Here is a 21,938-nt window from a genome sequence, read left to right on the forward strand (position 1 = left end):
ATACCCCCTTGTCAAGAAACTCTCTGAAATGTACTGCTGTGCTGTTTGGGTGAAAAAGTTGCTTGCAAAGGGCGCCATTGTCAGAGTGCCAGAGCTGGAGAAGGGTCTGGGCTTCTACTCATTTATTTTCTTGGTCCCAAAACCTGATGGCTTTTTCCATCCAATACTGGATCTGAAGGCTATGAACAGGACGGTGAAGCTGGAGCCTTTCTGGATGACCACCTTGCCCTCCATCATTCCTCTCATCCAGCAGGGTGTTTTTTTTGGCTACTCTGGATTTGGAAGACACCTATTTTCATGTTCCTGCTCATCAACAGAGCCAATGGTTTCTGTGGTTTGCAGTGAACATAGCTCATTACCAGTTTCAGGTATTGCCCCGTGGACTCTACTGCTTCTCTGACTTTTACCAAGGCCTTGGCACTGGCTGTTTTACAGCTTCAGGGGGTCCTGTGTTTTCCTATATTGATGTTTGTTTGATTTCTGTTTCCTCTCTTCCTACGGCTCTGCAGGCAGTGGAAACAACTATTAACATGTTCCAACATTTGGGCTTCAAACTGAATTGGTCAAAGTCTCTTCTGGACCCTGTTCAGCAGCTGCAGTTTATCAGAAGGCTCTTCAAAAACTCAGACAGGGGTGTTTTTTTCTTCCTCCGGCTCGCTGAGAGACATTACAACACTTTCTGTTGCTCCTCTTTTCTCATCAGTCAGCCCTGGCTCGGACCTGGTTAGGTGTCCAGGGGTTAATGGGTGCTACCATGGTGCTGGATCCCTGGGCTTGAGTGCACCTCAAATGTCTGGGGAACCACCTGTTGACCCACTGGAATCCCTCCCTTTCAGATTACAATTCTCTGGTACCACTCACTTCTGTTCTGATCCTGGACTTGGGTTTGTAGCTCCTCACTCCCAACCTGGAGAAGAGGATCAGTTTTCATCTTCCCCCTCCTCTGTTGCTAACAACCGATGACCATCTATGGAGTTGGGGTGCTGCTTTGGGGTCATTGGAGGCCAAGGGTCAGTAGTCTCAGGAGGGCAGCGCACACTCCTCAAATTGGCGAGAGTTAGTGACCATTTGGCAGGAGGTACAGTTCTTTCAGAACTAGCTACAGGGGGCAAATCTGTTGGTTTGCACCGACAACCAAGAGTCTCGCTGTGACTTGAATCGCAAAGGGGGAATGCAGTGCATCTCCCTGAATCATCTGTCTTCCCTGATTTGTTCCTGGGCAGAGTCCCACTGCAGCGCTTTGACGGCTGTCTACATTCAGGGTCAGCTGAATTTTCATGAGTCACAATCTGCCTTCTTTTGCTCTGTACAATTTGTCAGTACCCCTGTTCAGTGACATTTACCTTCAGTTCAGGGAGCTCTGGATAGACCTCTGTGCCTCTCCCTACAATGCCCTCCCTCCCCGGTTCTGTTTCAAAGTGGTGTGCCCTCAGGTGTGGGCAGTGAATGCCCTTTTGATCCCTTGGCCCGTGGGTCTTCTCTATGCCTTCCCCCCAATTCCCCTCCTCCTGAGGGTGCTGCAGAAGATTCGGTGAGGCTTGTGTCTGTTCTCCTGATTGTCTCATTTTGGTCTCACTGTCTTTGGTTTCCCCTGTTGCTGAAGTTGTCCAGGGGCAGGTTTGTCCGGCTGCTAATGACTCCATCCCCGCTCCAATTCCCGCTCCTGTCCTTGCTCCGTCTCCGTTAACTGAAACTGATGGTCTGGCTATTGAATGTTTGATGTTGGAATCTTTTGGTTGTTCTTCCTTGGTGGCACAGGATATTCAACATTCCCGCAGGGATTCAACTCTTAAATCATATAATAAGCACTGTGGCTCTTTTGTTAAATGATGTACCTCTCAGGGGTGGATCCTGTTGCTGGGGAACCAGTTAAGATTCTTGAGTTTCTCAAGGATGTTTTTTTGAAGAACCTTTCCCCCTTTACACTTCTGACTCAATGGGTTGCTATTCATGCCTGTAGTGGTTTGGGGGATACCCTAGCTGGTGTTGCCCCTATGGTGGTTTGGTCGTTGCAGAGTTTTAGACTTTGACAGTCAGTGTCTCCGGTGATTGTTCCTTCCTGGGATTTGCCAACTGTCATTCAGGGTCTTCAGTTGTCCTATTTTGAGCCCTTGTTGGAGGCCAATTAATTGTTCCACCAAGCCAGCCTTCCTATTGGCAATTACCTCGGCTGGGAGTATGGGTGAATTGGGTGCTCTGGTTATCTCTTTTCCCTGTTTGCAATTTCTGCCGGATAGGGTGGTTCAGCAGCTGGATCGTGTTTTTCTCCCAAAAGTTTCCTCTAAATTTCATTTGCAACAGGAGATTGTTCTTCTTGATTTCCCAGGTGAGGAGGGTCCTACAGGTCCTTCTGTTCTGGGTGTCCGGAAGGCCCTTCAGGTTTATCTGCAGTGGACCCAATGCTTTTGTCTGCCCGGGCTCTCTTTGTATCTTGTGGCAGTGTGGCTAAAGGGAAGAAACTGTCTAGTTCCACTATCAGTCTGTGGGTGCGAATGGCAGTGTGCCAGGCATATTAGCCTCTGGAAATGGTTCCTCCGACTCAGATTCAGGGCCACACCACTCGATCTGTGTCCACTTCCTGGGCTAAGGTGGTGGGCGTCTCTATTCCAGAGATTTGTAGGGCTGCTACCTGGCAGTCTTGTCACACTTTTATCAGGCATTGTCGCTTTGATGTATTGCATGCTTCCATGGACAATTTTACTGTTGTGGTTATGAAATCAGCTTTGTCTTGAGTTTGCTTTAATTAAACTGTGTGTTGGGCATGAATCTTTGATGGCATGCTTTTTTCTTGTGTTTTGGCTTGTGCCATCCTCACTGATGTAGTGACTGGTATGAGTAGGTCCTATGAGGGAGTAATGTGTTGTTACTTACAGGTAATTTTCATTACCCAGATTAACGTCCTCCTCATGCCAGTCATGTTCCTTCCTTCTTTCCCGCTCTTTTCGTTTCTGGTCTTGTTACTCGCAGGCATTGCAGAGGGTGGGAGTGGCTTTTATAATAACAATAAAAAACAGACTAGCTTTCTAGATGCCTGTCAGTAGGTGGGATCTTCTCACTGATGTAATGACAAGGACGAGGAGAACCTTAATCAGGGTAATGACGATTACCCGTAAGTAACACATTCCCTTGTCTAGTACCTGATTGGATCCCTCCCTTGCTTGCTAACCAAAGTCAGGACATTGATGTGTAGCTCAGGATAACTAGGATCTTCAAAGTCAATAATGTTCTGCATATTTATGTGTACCAACCACATATTGCACTGGCCACCACTCTGTACTCAAGGGTGCTTTCAAATTCCATGGCCAGCCATATGCTCCCTAGAGGGAGCCACAAAATTAGTGCCCGATTTAGATATTTACTTTTTTCCTGTTTGTTTGATCCTTCCAGCTGCACACTCTATTATATGTAAATTTTATTTAACCTGACTTAAACTCATATGAGCACCTGATGCCTAAAACATCAGTGATAACAAAGGAATCAGAAAGCAAACACGCTCTCCTTTTGTCCTTCTCTTCATCCATTATACGCATAACCTATTTATGTTTTGATACATGGTCTTTCTTTTGCCTGTCCAAAATGTAGACCCCATTTCTTCAGAAACTTCCAATCTTTTAATTTCTTAAGATGTTAATTTCTTAGCTTTCGGTCCGGTAGCATCATCTTGGCATTCATTGTCCTAGTTACCCTTTATGGCCATCTCATGGAGATCAAAACACTTCTTTACCAACATGGTTGTAGACACACCACCTAATTCTGTGATAACTGCATGTGCTGACTACCATATTATCTCCATCTTCTGGGTTCCAGTTACAGTGTGTACCTTATCTAATGTGCTGGAGGTGCCCCAAATAGCCATTCTGAAAACTCCTACTTAATTGTTCTGCATGGGGCCAATGTTAACATTCTTGTAGAAATACATTTCTATTTAAACTACTTACAAACCGAACACAATTCGGGTTCAAGATCTTTTTAAAGTCCTGCCTTAAATATCCACTGTCCTCAACACTGTGCTGCACTACTCTTCAAAAATCTCCCCCCAAAACCATTGCCACTACATGGTACCTCTATCCAACTACCCAAAGCACATGCAACATAGCCATCAAAATGCATGATTCTAGATTCACAAGATTGCTCTCTAGGTGCATGGCTATGCACACATGCCCTGTCCTGAACCTGGTATGCATCATCACAGAAACCACACTAGCACTGACTTGGACCATATGCTAGAATGGTGAGTAGCTCACTTACGCACACTTCCATCACATTCTCAATAAACACACACTGAGTAGTTGTTGCTAAACAGCTTGTTCCCCAAAGCATCACCTGCTATACTTGCCGGCCTTAGGCCTTCCCTCATTCACCCTCAGAGTAACAAATCTCTAAAACCTCTTGGTACTAATTTCTAATCCTGATCCCAAAGTTCTAACATGTTTTGCTGCTCCACCAGCATCCTAACCACTAATTTTGTAGTGCTAAAACAGATCCTCACAAGGACACCGCCATAATCTGCAAAGTTTTATACCCTCATCTTCATTGACTTTTGTGAATACAGTATAACATGCCAGTGTAGGTGACACCTTTTAACGAGTGCAAGTCAGGCGCTTCGTTCATGTGGCATTCATACTTTTTGATGATGCTATGGTGAGTGTTATTAAAAAAGTTATACGTTAGACACTGTGAATTGACTGAAAATAAAAAAGAATAGCAAGTGGGAATTTGGTAACATAAAGAAAAATAGATCTCTGCTCAAGTAGCCAATTTTGCAATGATCCTGATGTGTCTCTAGGTCATCAGTGATGCTGCTGTAAGTTGAGGTCTTTAAGTTAGCCTTGCTCCTCATATTTGGCACTCTTCTGGCTTCCTCTAATGTGCTTTCTGGTCCCTATGAACTGCAGAGACCTCCAGTTGGGTTACCACTGGCAGATCCCCCCCCCCCTTGGTGCCGTCTGAGGCCATAGAACCCATCTCGGGTTTTGCATCGACTCCTGAGCTGACTTTCATTCCAGCTCCAAGACCTGCGCTGGCCCCTCTTTTATCGATGTTGATTCTGAAATCACCAGTGCTGACGGGGGATCCAATGCTGACTGAGATCATGCTCAGACTCCAGTCCACTGCAACCAGTTCCTGTAAAATACACCACCACCACAGTTCCGTACCCAGAGGATCCATCATATCTTTGATTTCTATTTGGACTAGAATTTACCTCCCGGAATGATAATTGTGATGATGGGGATGATTTCCTCCCACATTACAATGATGGCTTCTTATATGTAGACCTGCAGAAGGGCAAAGGGCTTGATATTTACACGAATACAGGGTTGATTACCACCTTTCAGGTCCCTGCTGAAGAGAGTCCTACCTTTGCTGTGGAAAAATTGAAGTGCTGCTGAGGGTAAAACTAACATGCTTACAGAATTCCTGCAGCTTTGGTCTGCTTCCTCTGAGCCCTAACTCCAGTCAACAAACCCCTAATCTGATGGGCACCTGCTCTAAGCCTTGCTTTTGCCCACTATTGACCAGGCAGGTGGCCAGGTGCCACAGCCCAACACTTAAAGATCCTGCTTTGTAATGCAGCATCCAGAGAGTCTTTTGGTTCTGACTTTCACCAGCAGAGTGAACCCCTAATTAACTCCCTACGATTCCACAGAACAGAGTGCCAGAGGGGATTGTGGCATTTACAAAATGAATGATCTGTTCAGCCAGCTCAGCCTTGAGGTCAGTCAATATGGTTTATCTGGATGATGACCTGCAGGATGAATTGTTTCAGATACCCTTCTTGCTGTCCCATGTGCATTACCTGTTGTTCATGATTGGCCAGTAACACTTTCAATTGGCTATGCTCCCATTCAGTCTCATGAGTGCCCCTCGGGTGGTCACAAAGATGATGGCGGTGGTCACTGACCACCTTTGGAAATTGGAGGTACCAGTTTTCCCCAACCTTGAAGACTGGCTGTTAAAGGCAACTGTGGACCTTCTTACATATGTGGGATTCTCAATAAACATGCTGAATACATACCTGCCTTCTTCATGGATACCTCCCTTTATAGGAGCTGTCTTAGACATTGTGAAAATCAGGACCTTCCCTCCATCATAATGAGTAAAGGGTATTCAATCTATGATCCTGATATTTCAGCCTTGGTCCTGAATGTGGATGAAAGAGATTCTGAGGCTTTTTGGTCTGTTACTCTTCTGTATCCTGTACCTTGGCTATGCCAGGTGGTAGGCATATGCAGGCTTTGCTGTGGAATCTGAAGTCTCAGTGGGCCCAACACCAATGTAACCTGTCTGATTCCATCCATGTTTTGGAGGCGACTGCATGAGATCTGCAGTGGTGTACCAGCAGCAGTCCCCTCTCCATTCCCCATCCAGAGCTTAAGGTGGTGATAGATGCATCGTTGCTAGGTTGTAGAGGTCATCAGACTGGTCTCCAGTGGAAATTCCAGCTCCATATCAGCCTGTTGGATTTGCAGGACATTTACATGCCAATGAAAGCTTTCCTGCTGTCCATCAACAGGATGGTAATGCGTATTCTTTTGGACAACACTACTGCCATGTGATACTTCAACAAGTGGGGCAGAGTGGGGTCCTGTGATAGAAAGCACTGCTCCTTTGGTGTTGACTGGAGCGTTGGGTCATCTCTCTGATCATGAACCCCTGACGGGATCTTCAAATGCTAGGACAGGCAAACGTAGCCAGCAGCATTAGGTGGATCATGAATGTTAATTGCACCTGAGTTAGCAAAGACCATTTCCCACTAGTGAGGAGAACCCTGCCTGTATCTTTTTGCCACCATCAAGAACACTAAGGCCCTCATTATGAACTTGGCGGTCGAGACCGCCATGTCGGCGGTGGCAGAAATTTCCGCTCCCGGCATGGCAGTCTCGACCGCCACATAATGAACACAGTAGAGACTGCCACAGGTGGCCTTTCACCACCACCAGGCTACTGCCAACAGGCAGCCTGATGATGGCAGAATTCTTCATCTGACAGGGCAGCGCTGCCCTCCGGATAAAGAAACCTTGTTCCGCCAGCCATTTACTGTCGGTTTCACCAAGGCTGGTGGAAGGGGTGCTCAGGGGCCCCCGTGCAGAGCCCCGTCGCGCAGGGATCTGTGCGACGGTTGCTGCTGCATTGACGACGGCTCCATGTGGAGCCGTCGGCAATGTTCCGGCTCAGCATTCCACTGGGCCGGCTGGCAGAAACACAGTTTCCACCGGCCGGCCCAGTGGAATGTTAATTATTGAGCCTGCTGGGGCCTCAAGGGAGCTGGCAGTCTGTGATAAGACTGCCAGCGTGAACACGGCGGGGATTCCCGCCATGTTCATAATGACCTCCTAAGTATCAAATCATTTGCCTGCTGGAGTTCCCAAGACAGCCCTCTCTAAGAGATGCATTACAGCTAGAGTAGAGCATGGGACACCTGTACATCTTTCCACCTCACTCCTGCCCCAAGTTCAGGAGAAGATCAGGAATGACCTGGCCTGAATCATCCAAGTGGCTCGAGATTGGGCCAGGTGGATATGGGAGATGGAACTTGTGAGCATTAGCATCTGTCCTCCAAACAAGCTATCATTTCAGCAGCGTCTTCTGTTACAGCAGCAAAGCAGGGTTTTTCACCCAAACCTGAATGATTGACTGCATTCAATCTACCATCTGAGGTTATGGATGTCATCCTTGCTGCCAGGGTTCCCTGTCCCAATCACATTGATGAGTGCTGGGACAGATGCGGTAAGTCCCCAATGCAGACCCCTTACAAGCCAAATTGACCAGTGTTTTATTGTTTGTTTTGTCTTTGGCTCTGCAAGGTCTTGCAGGGGCACTGTGCAGAAAAGAAATCTATGAAGATGGATAGTCATCTGCATTATGAGCTGCTAGGAATTGGCTAAAAAGCAGCTATCGGAATTTCTCAGAGTCCATTCCAAGATTGCCCTCTCACCTCCCTGTTCTGTGAAGTGTTCTCTTTACCATCCAAAAAGGTTCCTAATAAGAGAATTGCACACTGACACTGACAATGGTTTTGTGTGCAGTGTGAGGGTGGGAAAGGGCCAAGCAATAAGATGATGTTGGTGCACATTAGTGGCAGTTGTATGTGGCTCCACTGCATCATGGGACAGCACCAGTGCTGAGCATCACTGCACCATCTAGTGGTGCACAAGAGCACTTCTGAGGATATTTCCCGATCAAGTCTGCACCTGGGGGATATTCTAACAGTGAGGAATCTGCAGTTAGATAGAGTAGCCATCAGAAAAAGTGATACCAAAGGTAAGTACATTATGTTTCTATGTATGGGGAAACCCAAAAAGAACAACTGATGGACTGAAAAGGCCACACACCTCCCCTCAAACAATTTCAAGACTACCATTAGCATATGTGTCTGCCCTCTTCTACAGCTGTGCTCGGGAGAAAGCCCAATGATTAAGGCAAACAAACACAAATGAGGCATACAGAGTCTACAACAACAATGAAGAATAAAATGGTAAATCTGACAATGATTGTCAGTACTGTCCTGGATCCTCTGAAGTACATTTTATCCACAATAAACTTGCCCTCTTTCACTCTCCAGTAGGCCACATGACTTTCTCCTTGCAATTTATGGGAAGATCTGCTGTTTTCAGTCCAATAGTCCTTCATTTTCGTGTCCTTTTCCTTCTCAGCCAACCACTCTTTCTTAGATATACAGTCATTGGTCACCTCACAAATCTTCACTTCATCATCCATGTTACAAGATCATCATCACTTTCTTCTCCATTTGAAACATCCATCTTGTGCTACGCAACCTACCCAGACAGTCCACTATAGTATTGCGAACACCTTTTGGGTATCTCACTTTAAAGTGACAATCTTGTAAGCAACCATCCACCGTGAAATCCTCATGGATACATTGGCTTTTCTTGTTAAATATCTCCCTTCAAAGGTCCATCTCAATCAGAAACTTTGTCCCCGCCTAAAGTTTAATAATTTTCTTTTGCAAAGACATCCACCAAATCTTTTTTCTTGATTACTGGGAATATCATTTCAATCTCTTGTAGTGCTCGGAGGCATATGCTTTGTTAATAATGCCCTATACCTAATACAGCCCTTAAACATTTATTACTGGTATCTGTAATCATCTTACTCTGTCCACTGGGACTGAACAATTGGTGCTAATGTCAAATTTTCCTTTTGTTCAAAAACAATTTTTTGCATTTTTCACTTCAATTGAATTCAAAACTTCTCTTCAATAAGTCTGTCATAGTCATAGTGAAACTTTTTGGAGTATCATTCTCTATGTAGCGGCAATAGAAATCTGTTCTGTGTAAAAACACCAAGAGCTTTTCTATGGTTAAGTTGCTCTGCTTATTGATACTCTCATTAAACCTTCCTTAGGCTTAATGATGCCTTCTGTATTAAGATGTCCCTGTTATTTAATGTCAGTCTTTGCAAAACACAATTTTTTCACCTTGGTAGTTAACCCATTCATTTGCAAAACATGCAGGAGCGCTCACATTTTGCAATTATGTTCATCCATCTCACAAACCACAACCAAAATGTCATCTTGGAGCATCCAGACACCAGTGATCCCACCAAACAAACCTCACCACGACTTCCTGGAAACCTGAGGCCACTTTGACTACCTCAGATGGCACCCCAATAAATCTAAAAGTACCAAAACCTGTTAGGGGGTAGGATTAACTCTAAATGCTGATGAGAGGGATATGACGAATTCAACTGAGCACTATAGGAATGGTGTGCACTGGGCACACTCTGTATGTTGTCCTTTCTTGGGGGAAGCAGGGAGTTAAGGATGAGTGAGGGAGAATCATAGAATTTTTAGATAACCATTTCAGCAGATAGCAAATATTTATGTACTATGTGCTTTCTGTCTCTTCTTTATTGGCTTTCGTGAATGCTTGTAAGTTACCCACATGAAAAGTATTAATAAATTGTTCATTAAAAAAATAAGCTGTACAATCTCATGAAGTTTTATTTAAACTGGTCTGGTAGGATGCAGAGATTAAATCAAAGGTTTAGAACACATTTTCTCCATTTAAAAGTGTAACATTCTCCATGGTTTTGGGTAATGAATATTTGTCTATTGTGACATCCCAGTTCAATCCTCGAAGATCAATACATTATTTTTTTAAATATCTCTTTTATTGCTTTATACTTGCATGGAACCGCATACAGAACAAAATAACTTCCCATCTTTTTGTGACCTCCCTCCCCCTCCCTCTTCCCTTCTACACATTCCATCAATTACATAGAGGTGTTTGTTCAGTTCACAAATGAGTTACATATTTGGTCTCTTGTACAATCTTCAATGGGAATATCTTAGTCAGCTATACATGGTCTGGTTTTGATATATTAGCCTCTGCATCAGAGTTAGAAGTGTCGGGTGTTCTAAAATTGTCCAGTATCGTGTTCCAATGCTGAGCATTGTCTCTAGTTCCTAGGCCCCTGAGTGCCTCTCTTAGTAGTACTGTCCCTTCAATTTCCACCCATTTAATTAGTGCATTTCTCCAACAATTTGTCTGTGGGCCCTTCGGGTCTTTCCAGTGCGAGGTTATTTCTCTCCTTGCCAGTATCAGGGCCAGGTCTATGAATTGATTTGTAATTTTATGCTTGCTAGGACGAGGGAAATCTCCCAAAACCCCCACTATGGCTGATCGGGGTAATGTTCTGCCCGTGCAGGTGGAGAGTACCTCAAATATCCCTGTCCAGTATTCCCCGATCAGTGGGCAACTCCAGAGCATGTGCAACAACTCTGCTGCTAGTTCTGCACATCGAGGGCAGCTGGCATTTTCTACACCATAAATCTTTGATATCATATAGGGGGTTAGGTAGGCCCTATGAAAGACATATAAGTTTATTAATTTAAACCTGGCATTTCTGGAAACTGTATATATGTGTGAGGTTATCCTGGACCACTGTGCGTCGTCTGTTGTAATATCCAGTTCCTCCTGCCATTTGGTCCTAAGTTTATTTAAGGGAAGACATGTGCTGGTTAGTAGAGATGTATATATCCCTGAGATCAACCTCCCTTGGTCTCCTATAGTGCATATTTGGTCGCAGGTAGTATGTCTGGGTGGTTCCTCCAGCCCTGTGCCCCATTGTCTACGAAGAGTTCTGGCAATCGCGTTAAAGGTTAGGAACAGCCCTGGCGGTAGCTGGAACCTTTCCTGGAGTTCCACCTAGGAGCACAGTTTCCCATTATTATATAGAGCCCCTATGGTGTCGATCTGAAATGCCATGAATCGGATGATACCCCCTATCACATGATTTCCTGCAACAGCTCCCACACAGATCAGGGGGGCCTCTGGTGAGTACGGTGTTCTGGTGTATGTTCGTTTTAGGTATTGTTCCCAGCAGTGACGCAATGCCTCCCATTCCACCGGAAGCGGTTTATTCTGTTTCTTGGGGTTTAGTAGAATGCCCAGAATTCTATCTCGGGAGCAGTGGAGAGGGGCTCTCAGTGCTTCCCCCACTGTGGGTGCTCTGATAAATCGCGCCAGCCATTGGAGTTGGGTCGCCCAATAGTATAATTCGAAGTCGGGAACAGCCAAACCACCCTCTGCTGTTGTTCTCTGGAGGGTGCGCAATGCTATCCTTTGTCTATTGGTTCCCCATATAAATCCTGTAATCAAGGACGAGATTGTTTTAAATACCACCCTCGGTATTATGAGTGGGATGGTTTCGAAGTAATATAACACTCTAGGTAATACTATCATCTTAATCAGTGCAACTCTCCCAGTGACCGCTAGTGGAAGTGTCTGCCAGAATACCATGCTGTTTTTAATACTCCTAATCGTGCTCTGTATGTTCCCTTCTAGTAGATCCTCAGCGGAGTGATAGATATTAAGCCCTAGGTATTTGAATGTGGACGGGGACCACGGGAGGCCCAGATTGTCCATTGGTTCTTCGATACCCCTAGTAGCTGGAAAAATGGACGACTTCCCCCAGTTTATCCGGAGCCCGGATGCAGCCCCAAAGTTGTCTAACATTGTCATTGCTCCTGGTAGGTCGGCCTCCACGTTCTGGAGAAAGAGTAACATGTCATCCGCATACAGAGCAATATGATGTGTCCAGGCATTGATTGTTATGCCTTCTTAGAACCTCTGGGACCTAGCCGACTGGGCGAGAGGCTCAACTGCCAATGCAAAAAGTAAAGGTGATAGCGGGCAGCCCTGTCTTGTGCCCCTACCTAAGGCAAAGGAAGGGGATATTGTACGCCCAGTGCGCACTCTCGCTGTGGGGTTTGTATAGAGAAGCCTCATCCATTTGACAAACCCTTCCCCTAGACCTAGCTGCAGCATGACTCGTTCTAGGTAGTCCCACCGTAGGCTATCAAAAGCCTTCTCGACATCTATCGAGATGATTACTGCTCTGGTTGCATCAGAGGGCAGAGCATGAAGGAGTGAAATCAATCGACTAATGTTTTGGGCAGTGCTTCGCTGTAGGATAAATCCCGATAGGTCCTGATGGATTAAGGAGGACATGTACGGTAAAAGTCTGTTAGCTCGCACCCTGCTTAGTATTTTATAATCTAAGTTCAACATTGATAGTGGGCGGTATGATCGAACTTCTGTGGGGGATTTGGTGGGTTTCAGAAGAGGAATCATTATGGCTTCTGTAGTGGAAGGAGGCAAGCTGTTGTTATTCCAGGCCTCCGCATATTGTATGCTGAGCTGGGGGGCTAATGAATCCTGATACGTAAGGTAGAACTCCAAGGGGAGACCATCTGCTGCTGGTACCTTGCCCCTGCCCATACTCTGGATTGCAGTCTTTATTTCTGTAAGCGATATGGGAGTCGCCAGGGCTATTCTATCCTCCCCTCCCAGTGCCGGGAGGTTGAGGCTTCCCAGATCTTGTAATTGAGCGTCGCTGAGTACTTCGGTGGGGGGGCATATAGCTCTGAGTAATATTTAAGAAAGGTGGCATTGATCTCCTTCTGCCCATATACTTTAATACCCGGGGTGGTCTCCAACTCCACCACTATGGTTTGATGTTGGAGTGGTTTGGCCAACCAGGCCAGTAGGGCACCTGCTCTGTCACCCTCTGCATGTTGCTTCTGCAAGAATTGCTTGTAATCGAAACGAGGCAATCTAGTGTTAGTTTCTGTTATTCTAGCCCTTGTCTCTTCTAATTGTGTTGAGAGGTCGGGTTGTGCTGGGTGCTTACGTTCGAGATCCCTAAGGGAGTTCTCAAGATCACCTAGTTCTGTCTCTAACACCTTCTGTACTCCCACAGTTGTGCTAATACAATATCCCCTGATCACTGTTTTAAAGGATTCCCATTTGATGGATCTGGACGAAGCAGTTCCAGCATTGTTCCCAAAGAAGTCTGTGATCTGCGTATTCAGTTGAGCCCTAAAAGCCTTGTCTTCAAGTGACTCTGCTCTTAGACGCCAAGTGGGAATCAAAGGTCTCCCGCCGCACCAGGCCAAAGAAATCAATAAGGGATTATGATCTGAGATGGTGCGGCCAAGATACTCGGCCTTCGCCACCACAGATTGCACTTCCGGAGACGCCAGAAAGGTGTCCAGTCGTACATGCAGGTCGTGAACTGCTGAATAGAAAGAGTATTCTCTATTGGGAGGATTAAGTTTGCGCCAACAATCTCCCCAGGACCGGTACCTACAACTCTCCCCGTCCAAACCATTACAACTAGTGTAATCTTAATTATCAACCTATTGGAAGGAGGCGTGCCAGAGACCAAGAGGCAGCGCCCCGGGCCCTTCCCCAGGCCCGATCACGTGTGATGTGCCGCTTAAGAAGTGACATCCAGGGTCATATCGCTATATATTCACGGTTGGGATCGAGCAGGGTCCCCAAACAGAGTGAGGTTCTCCCACAGTCGTCAGCTCACTTGCCAACTTGTTCTTTCAACGAGGTCAAATAATCTCGTCCGCTGTTCTTGGGGTGATCGATGGCAAGCCGATAAGAGTGTCCTGGGAGGATATTGAGGAGTGTTCGCAGTTTGAATCAACATCCGATGTAGCATCTGGGGTCCGACGTGCATGGAAGTCTCCTCCGCTCAATGCTGCTGCTGTTTCCACCGCATCATGCATCTCCTGTTGTGACTGACGTTTCGATGGAGCCGCTTCTGTAGTCTTCTTCCGGGATCTACTACGTTTCTTCCCGGGGTTTCGAAATGTTCGGTCGCGTGTTGATCTGCAGTGGATCTGCAGTGGATGTTCAGCGATTCGAGCCATTCCATCGCCAGCTGAGGTGTGAGGAAAAAAATGGGTCCTGTTATCTTATTCCACTGAGAGTTTTGCCGGAAAGAGCATGGCATACTTTATACCACGTTTTACTGCAATGTAGGATGCCCTTTGTGCCTGTGTCTCTCTCGTAAAGTCTGGGAATATCATGACCTTTTGGCCATCCAATTGAATCTCTCCTTGCTGGCGGGATTGTGATAGTACGTAGTCTCTATCTTTGTGGTAGAGTAACTTAGCGATTATTGGTCATGGCCTGATTCCCGGTGGAGGTGGCCCGCCGGGGACTCTGTGGGCTCGTTCCACAGCGAAAAAAGGTGAGAAGCCCTCTGATGCCATTGTGTCTCTAAGCCACTGTTCCAGGAATGTTTATGTATTAGCTGCGGTGGACTCTCCCCCTCCGGAACCCCCACCTGTCTTATGTTGTTCCATCGTGCTCGGTTTTCCGCATCTTCCGCCCTTGCCTCTAATGTTTTCAGCCGGGTGACCAGGTCTTTAATTTCTGAGGATGCGTCTTTGTGCGCCGCTAATACCCCTGTCAGCGTAGTCTCGTGCAAACCCACCATTTCCTTTAATTTACGGTGGTCGTCTCGTAAAAGGGAAAGGTCTGCGGTGAGGTTATCGATTTTACGCTCAAGCGCTTCACGGGAATCTTTAATGGCCAGCAGCACAGTGTCCAGAATAGTTTCTTCTTGTTCGTGCCCCGCTTGTAATTCTCTGGCGGGCGTTGGGGGTGGATTCTCAGTGGGCGAGGAGTCTCCCGCTGGTGGTTTGTCGTGTTTTTGGGGTTTTACCATTGTAATAGGTCTCAGGTTGGCGAAGGCCGTACGTATTAGTGGGAGGTGGTATTGTTCGTCAGCGTCGTCCAGTCTGTATGTCGCCTGTCCCAGTCCCGGTGCTCTCACATGAAGAGTACTGTTAGAAGTTCACCGTTTTGAGCTGTTTGACCACGAGGGGGTTCTCTCATAATTATGCACACGTTGGTCGCCGGCAAGGGCAGCTTGTGAATGCCGAAAGACAGTGTTACAATCTCACCTCTGGCCGGGCTTCGGATGTTGCCATTTGCATACTGTTCTGATACCAGGGGGAAGTTCTCTACCGGTGTTCCCGATCTCCCCTTCCAGCACGAGACCGCGGTCTCCGATTCCCCTCATTGTGCCAGTATTAGTTCCCGTCTTGGCAGGCGGCCTCCGCGTTCTCCCTGGCCTCGCGGCAGCCGGTAATCCGACTCATCGGAGCCGTCTCTCTCTCTCACTCGAAGTTCCCGGGGCTTCGCTTCTCATCCGCTCCTCTCCACTCCCTCTGAATTCGCTGATGTTCCGCTTCGTATTGTTGCTCTCGCCGTTGGTGGCGAAGGTGTCTGGTCCTCTTGCGCTCCTCTATGGATGATGGGGGGGGTCCTCACCTCCACGGGACCTTTGTATCCTCCCAGCCGAGGGCCGCGGTTGCAACGAGTTCACTGTTCTGTCGCGGCCGCCATTTTGGATCGCGGCAGCCGAGAAGTTGCTGGGGTGTTTTCCGGGTAAACTCTACCTCAAAGTGGGTTGCCACGGTCCCTACTCATGCTGTATGTTCTCCAATCACTTCTCTTCGATTTTTAAGACCTCCGGTCGTTATTATGACAGGATTTAAGCTTCGGGCCTGGATTTTGGCCTGAGAGCGCCGCACTACGCGTGCAGCTCCATCGATCCCAGGCCACGCCCCCCCCCCTCGAAGATCAATACATAATACTATTTCACTCCCCAGTTTGCTCAACACACCCATTCAGTAGCCTCTACAGATCTCTGTAAATTGTCCAACTCTCCCATCATTTTTTGCCTTACTCAATCAAATGCTTCTGATTTTCCTATAAATGGTTTAGAAACCTTCCTCAATGTGATTTACTGTAAATAGCATTTCAAACACAAACGGTTTTCTTCAAAAACCTGAGGGGTTTCATTTTTGGAAAAAAGGAAACAGTTATCCAACTCATTTATTTCTGAGGAAAGCCTTTAGGGCTTAAAGTTACTACAAATGATTTTTGATGAGGTCAGCACAATATGCAATCACCTTTGTTAGCCACATAAACCTTTATATTCATGTTCCTACCTTTGAATTTTAGACAAGCTGCAAAATATTAATGAATTAATTAATTTTGCACTTGTAGATCAGGCTGTCACTCGTAGTTGAGCATTATGGAGTTATGCTGGGGATCCTTACCTAAAGAGAATGATTGGTTAGATAAGAGAGTGACCCAGTGTGCTGGGGGCAAGAATAAAAAACATTAATTTAAGGATATTTAAAAATATTTCTTTGGTTTCAATAAAACAGATAGAAATGGTGAGTAGGTTCCATTGGACCCCAGTGCTGTGAATGTTTTCCCTCTCAGGATTTCAGTCTGAAAGTGGGGGCCTCAAAAGGTTGGCATTGGAAGATCTTAATGTTCAGTGGGTCATGTAGTGGCAGAACCGGACCGGAAGATATTTGGGACTGGTTGCCTTTATGGCCCTGAAGACCAGCAGCAGGATTTTTAATAGTATTCTTTTATGGATGGGTAACGAGTAAAGTTTTTTTTAGGGCAGCTGATGCAAAGCTCCTTTTTGGATTTGTGACACTAGTCTACCTTCTGTGTCTTGTACTACCTGCAGGTGTGAATTCTGTATTTGAAACAGTCTGCGTACAGACTGTTGCAATAATCAAGTCTTGATGTTATTAGGGCGAAAGCTACAGTTTTCCTGGCAGCAAGAGAAGGAATTGGGAGAATATTTTTAGAGGTTTGACCAGATTGAAACACATGCCTGCCACTGCCGAGGCTTGAGGGTGGAAAGAGAGATTTGTGTCAAATTTTACCCCAAGGTCTTTTGCTACAGTCGATGGAGGAGTGGGGTTGGTCCACCATTTTGTAGGAGAGAAAAGATTTGATTTGCTGGAAAGTCAAATTTTGGTCTTGGTGGAGGAGTGGGGTTAGTCCACCAATTTGTAGGAGAGAAAAGATTTGATTTGCCGGAAAGTCGAATTTTGGTCTTGTCGGTGTTACATTGAGGTGATTGTTTTGCATCCAGAGGATGATGCTAGAAAAACAATTCTGGAAGTTATGCACCGAAGTGAATGTCCTTTTATCTAGAGAAACCATCAGCTGGGTATTATCACCGTATGATGTGGTGGCAATTCCATATGATGTGATCAGGGAGAAAAGGAATGCCATTTAAACGTTAGAAAGTGCAGGACTAAGGGATGAGCCCTGAGCTACATGCATAGTGACATCTTTCTGCAGACGAGCATTGCCCTAAAGCCACTGATTGTTTCCTACCGGTCATAAGTGATTTAATCCAGGATAAGGCTTTGTGGGAGATCCCTCTATCCTGGATCTGTTGGAGAAGGATGGTGTGAGAGATGGTATTAAAGGCTGGGGAGAGATCCAACAGTATCAACACAGCATTGTTATCTGAATGTAGAGACATTTTATTGGTTTTGGAACTTGAAGAAAGGGTGACTCGTTGGAGTGTTTAGGTCTGAAACCTTATTGCCCTATAAGGTGGGAATTGGAATTTTCAAGGAAAGTGATTAGTTGGTGGTTAACAAGTTTCCTTAAGTTGGACAGGATGGTAGCATCTGCTAGAGGTTTTTATTTTATTGTAAAGGTTTTAAGTTTGCCAGTTTCCAGGCTCGGGGGACTTCCACTTTGGTTAGGGATGTATTAAGAATCTGGTTGATAAGTGGATTGACAGTGTCTATAGCCGCATGCATTGTGGATGGCTGCCATGGGTCATGAGGGGAGCCTGATTTGCATGACAGAATAGCTTGGCGATATTGAAGAAAGGAGATTTCCTGAAAAGCAAACAGTCTCACATTTGAATTGGTGCCGGAAATGTCTGGGAGGACATTGGTTGTAGAGTTAATAGAGGGGATGGCTCTAAATCCCTATTGTATGGACTATATTGTGTCCACAAAGAAGGATGAGATCTGATCTCACACTGCCAGTGATAGAGGGATTTCTCTTGAGAGGGTTTTAGGTTGAATGAATGTTTTGGAGATGTTGAAGTTGGTTTTAGGGTCGTAATGAGCTTCTTCGATTTGACATGTGAAATAAATTTTTTTAGTTTCTTTGATTAACTTGCGGTATGATTTTTGTGCCACTCTAAATTGGACAGGCATCCTCTTTGTAGGTCTGTCACAATTTACGTTCAAGCTGTTTACAATGATTCTTATGTTCTGCTAGAGTCGTAGAGAACCAAGGTGCTGATTGCTTAGGCTGTCATTTGTTGGGGTCAATGAGGGGTGCTAGTTCATTTGCCGTGTTGATGATCCATGAATTAAGGTCCTTCACTACTGTTCGTGTAAGAGTCGAGCAGTAGTGAAGAATTTGATACTGAGGTTGGGGTTTGTTTTCATCGCTCCCCATTTGCGCAGTGATGGGGGTAGTGTCTGTAGTGGGCGTGAAGGAGTCTTGGGAGTTGATTAACAGTTTGAAAGAAACTAAAAGGTTGTCCGATCATGATTGATTCATGGGATCTCTTTTTGCTAACTGGGGAAGGTTTGTGTAGATCCCATCGAGGGTATGGCTCAACAAATAGGTGGGAACAACTATAAGTTGGGGGAACCCTGTTACCTTTATGGTGTCTAAACATTGGTCACTTCTGAGTTGTTAGGATCATCAAGATGAAGGTTGAAATCTCCCAAGGCAATTAAGTTGGCATAATGGAGAAAGAGAGGGGCAAGTGCCACTCCAAATGTGGTTAGGAAGGAGGCTTCTGCACCACCGGGGTGACAGTGTAGGCATCCATTGAAGGATTGGGAAGGATTAATCTTAAGGCAGAATCCTAAGCTTTCTGCTCCTTTGAGAGAGTCTATGTCGAAAGAACCCCATTAGAAGCTGTCACGAAAGATGATGTTATTCCACCACCTCAGCCTTTGTTCTGTCTTGTCACAGGATCATGTATTCAGGAGGAAGGCATTGACTATGGGGGTCATTATTACTTCGACAGGCGGTTTTCACTGTCCACTGAAGTCCTGTGTTCAGGTTGCCACCAGTGCAGCCGCCTTCCCACAGTCCCCATTAAGAGTTCCCCTCTTGGTCAGTGGGCGGAAATTGTGTTTCTGCCTGCTGGCCCAGCGAGGAATGGCCTACAACATTGATGCTGGCGCATAATAGAGCCGGCGGCAATGCTGTAGTGTGTAGGGTGCACCAGCACCTTTCGCAGTGCTCACTGCCTGCAAAGTAGACAGTGAACATCTCAACTGGGTTGGCCTGGGGGGGCCTGCACTGCCCATGCCAAGTGTGTGGGGAGTGCCTGGGCCTCCCTGGGGCACCCCGTCTCTGCCAGCCTTTACATGGTGGTACTACCTCCATGTAAATGCTAGCGGAGAGGGTGGTCGTAATTCCGAGCGCGGCGCTGCAAGCAGCGCCGCCCTAATGGATTAGGACAGCCAGTCCTTCCTGTGGAGGAGAACTTGCTGTGCTGGCGGTCCCACCGCGGCACGACCGCCACGGTCATAATGTGGTGGTCAGACCACTGCCAAAGTGGTCGGACCACCGCTTTGGCAGCGGTCAGACCGGAGCCGTAACCCTGACAGTCTGAAGACCGCCAGGGTTGTAATGACCCCCTATATCAGGATTACACCAGGGTTTGAGTCATGTTTTGATACTAAATAGGACGTCTAGCTGATGATCTATGATTAAGTCGTTGACTTCTTGCACATGTTTACTTAGGGAGCGCACATTTATGAGACACCACAAAAAGGGATGTGAGAGCAGAGGTGGGTGTGTGCAAGGCAGCAGGGGACGGCTCGTAAAGAAGACCAACCTTGACCCTGCGCAAATGCAAGATACTGGTCCCATTTGGTGTGTTGGGTACTAGATATGGCAGGTATTAGGCACTTTACTCAGGAAGCCTTTTAAAAATTCAGGGGAGAGAGGTTTACCTGCTTCAAGATGCGCATAGTGGCTGGCCTTGGTCGTGGACAGGCGCCAGTGGGTGAAGACGTGCCTACCATAGGCGCGTCTTTGGCACAATTAAAAAACATTAAGACTTCATTACTCAGTGTTTGATTAGCAGCAGTAAGAAATAGCAGCAATGAAAACAAGAGCATTAGCAGCAACAATGCGCCCATGATTTTGCAGCCGTGCTATTGCTATTTTTTAAAGTTAAAATTTTGTGAATGCAGCTGGTCTCGCACTCAGCATGTGCATTCAGTTCAGTGCGGTTCTGAAGTGCCCAACAGTCGTGTCCATGCTGCAGGCCTGAACAGGAAGTAAAATTTGCCCCGCCTCCGGATCGCATCCTAAGCACACAACCAGTGCAGCAACATTGAGGCTGTGAGGAGAGGTAAATCAGCCCAATGTAGGAAGTGAGAATTCTTTATTCAGCACACATACCTCAACAATAATTAACAGTTAAAATGTTGGTGCAGTTAAAAAGCTTTAAGACTTCATTCCCCACTTGATTAACAGCAGTAAGACATAGAAGCAGTGAAAACAAGAGTATTAGCAGCAACGATACCCCCGTGATCTTGTGGCTGTGCTTTTGTTTTTAAGTTAAACCTCAGCACATGCAGTATGCCTTCAGTTCAGTGCAGATCTGAAGTGCCCAGCTGTTGCGTTCGCCCCAAGGGCCTGAACCTCAAGGAGAATGTCCCTTCTACTTGTTGGTTTTGTCACCATACTCTACTGGATTTACATCTGGTCTCTTTAATATTATGTGGTCACTAAATGTCTCTTCAAATATGTTGAATGGTAAAAAAGGTTACTCCTGCAACATCTCAATCCCATCATCATTCAGCCCCACCAAATCTTCAGGGTTTTCCCCCCAAACCCATTCATCTAATTTCAGAACGAAAGCTTCAACTGACTCAGTGACCTCATTCCCCTTTTTCAGTTTTCTCCCTCTGGCAACTTTTCCAAAAGTATCACTTCTATTTTCATAATCTGCCCACAAGTTTACTTGCCGGACAATCCTTCCACCTAGCTATGTGTTCCCTTGAGCCACACCTAGAACACTCCCCTTTAAATGATTTGGCATCCTTACTAGAAATAGAAACGTCCTTCTCCATTACTATTGGTTGTATCAATTGTTTTCCTTCTTTACTACTATTTTCTTTCATTCTGTTTCCATTGTCTTCTCTGATTTTTGTTTTCCTCTTGAAACTATGGAATGCAATTTTCTTACCTTTAACAGTAAGAGTGTCATCTTTTAACCAGAGTTCTTTCTGGACCTTATCAGACCTACATTTCAACATTAACTGGTCAAGTATCCCCTCTTCTGTCCTGCCATCAAACTTAGACGTGGAGGCCCGTTGACCGAGCACTGTTACATACTTTTCTACATTTCATCTTCCCTTTGTACTCTTTCACCAAAGTGATGCTTTACTAAAATCATGCAGACTTTTTGGTAAATAATGTTTCTCCAGCTTTAACATTCATACCCCAAACTCATTCAGGCACATGGCTCATAGTGCTCCAGTTCCAGTAAATTCTAAAATATCTCCAAACTCCTAAGCAATGCATGAGTAAGGAGGTTTTCCTTTCTGCAGACAGATTAGTACTTTGGTTTATAGCTGTACTTTGAGAATAAATGGGTGGAAGGGGTTGATCTGAGGAGCATTGTGCAAGTCTCTTTTTTCAAAAACAATATTATTTGTTTGTCACACAGATCTGCTTCACGGCAGCTCCCCTGATTGAGAGGTCAATGAGAGAGATTTAATCATTCTTATGAAACATAAAGTGCAGTGGTGGCTCCTCCGCTATGGCTTAGGAGTGTTTTCC

At 45.9% G+C, this 21,938-nt stretch overlaps 1 protein-coding gene across 1 annotated transcript in view; it reads left to right on the top strand.

Moving 5' to 3' along the window:
• Window positions 1–21,938, top strand: part of DLEC1 (DLEC1 cilia and flagella associated protein) — a 535,808-nt gene that overhangs the window by 148,032 nt on the left and 365,838 nt on the right. The gene's annotated exons all lie outside the window — the stretch shown is intronic.

The sequence above is a fragment of the Pleurodeles waltl genome, chromosome 10 (assembly GCF_031143425.1).
Source record: "Pleurodeles waltl isolate 20211129_DDA chromosome 10, aPleWal1.hap1.20221129, whole genome shotgun sequence".
Lineage (NCBI taxonomy): Eukaryota > Metazoa > Chordata > Amphibia > Caudata > Salamandridae > Pleurodeles > Pleurodeles waltl.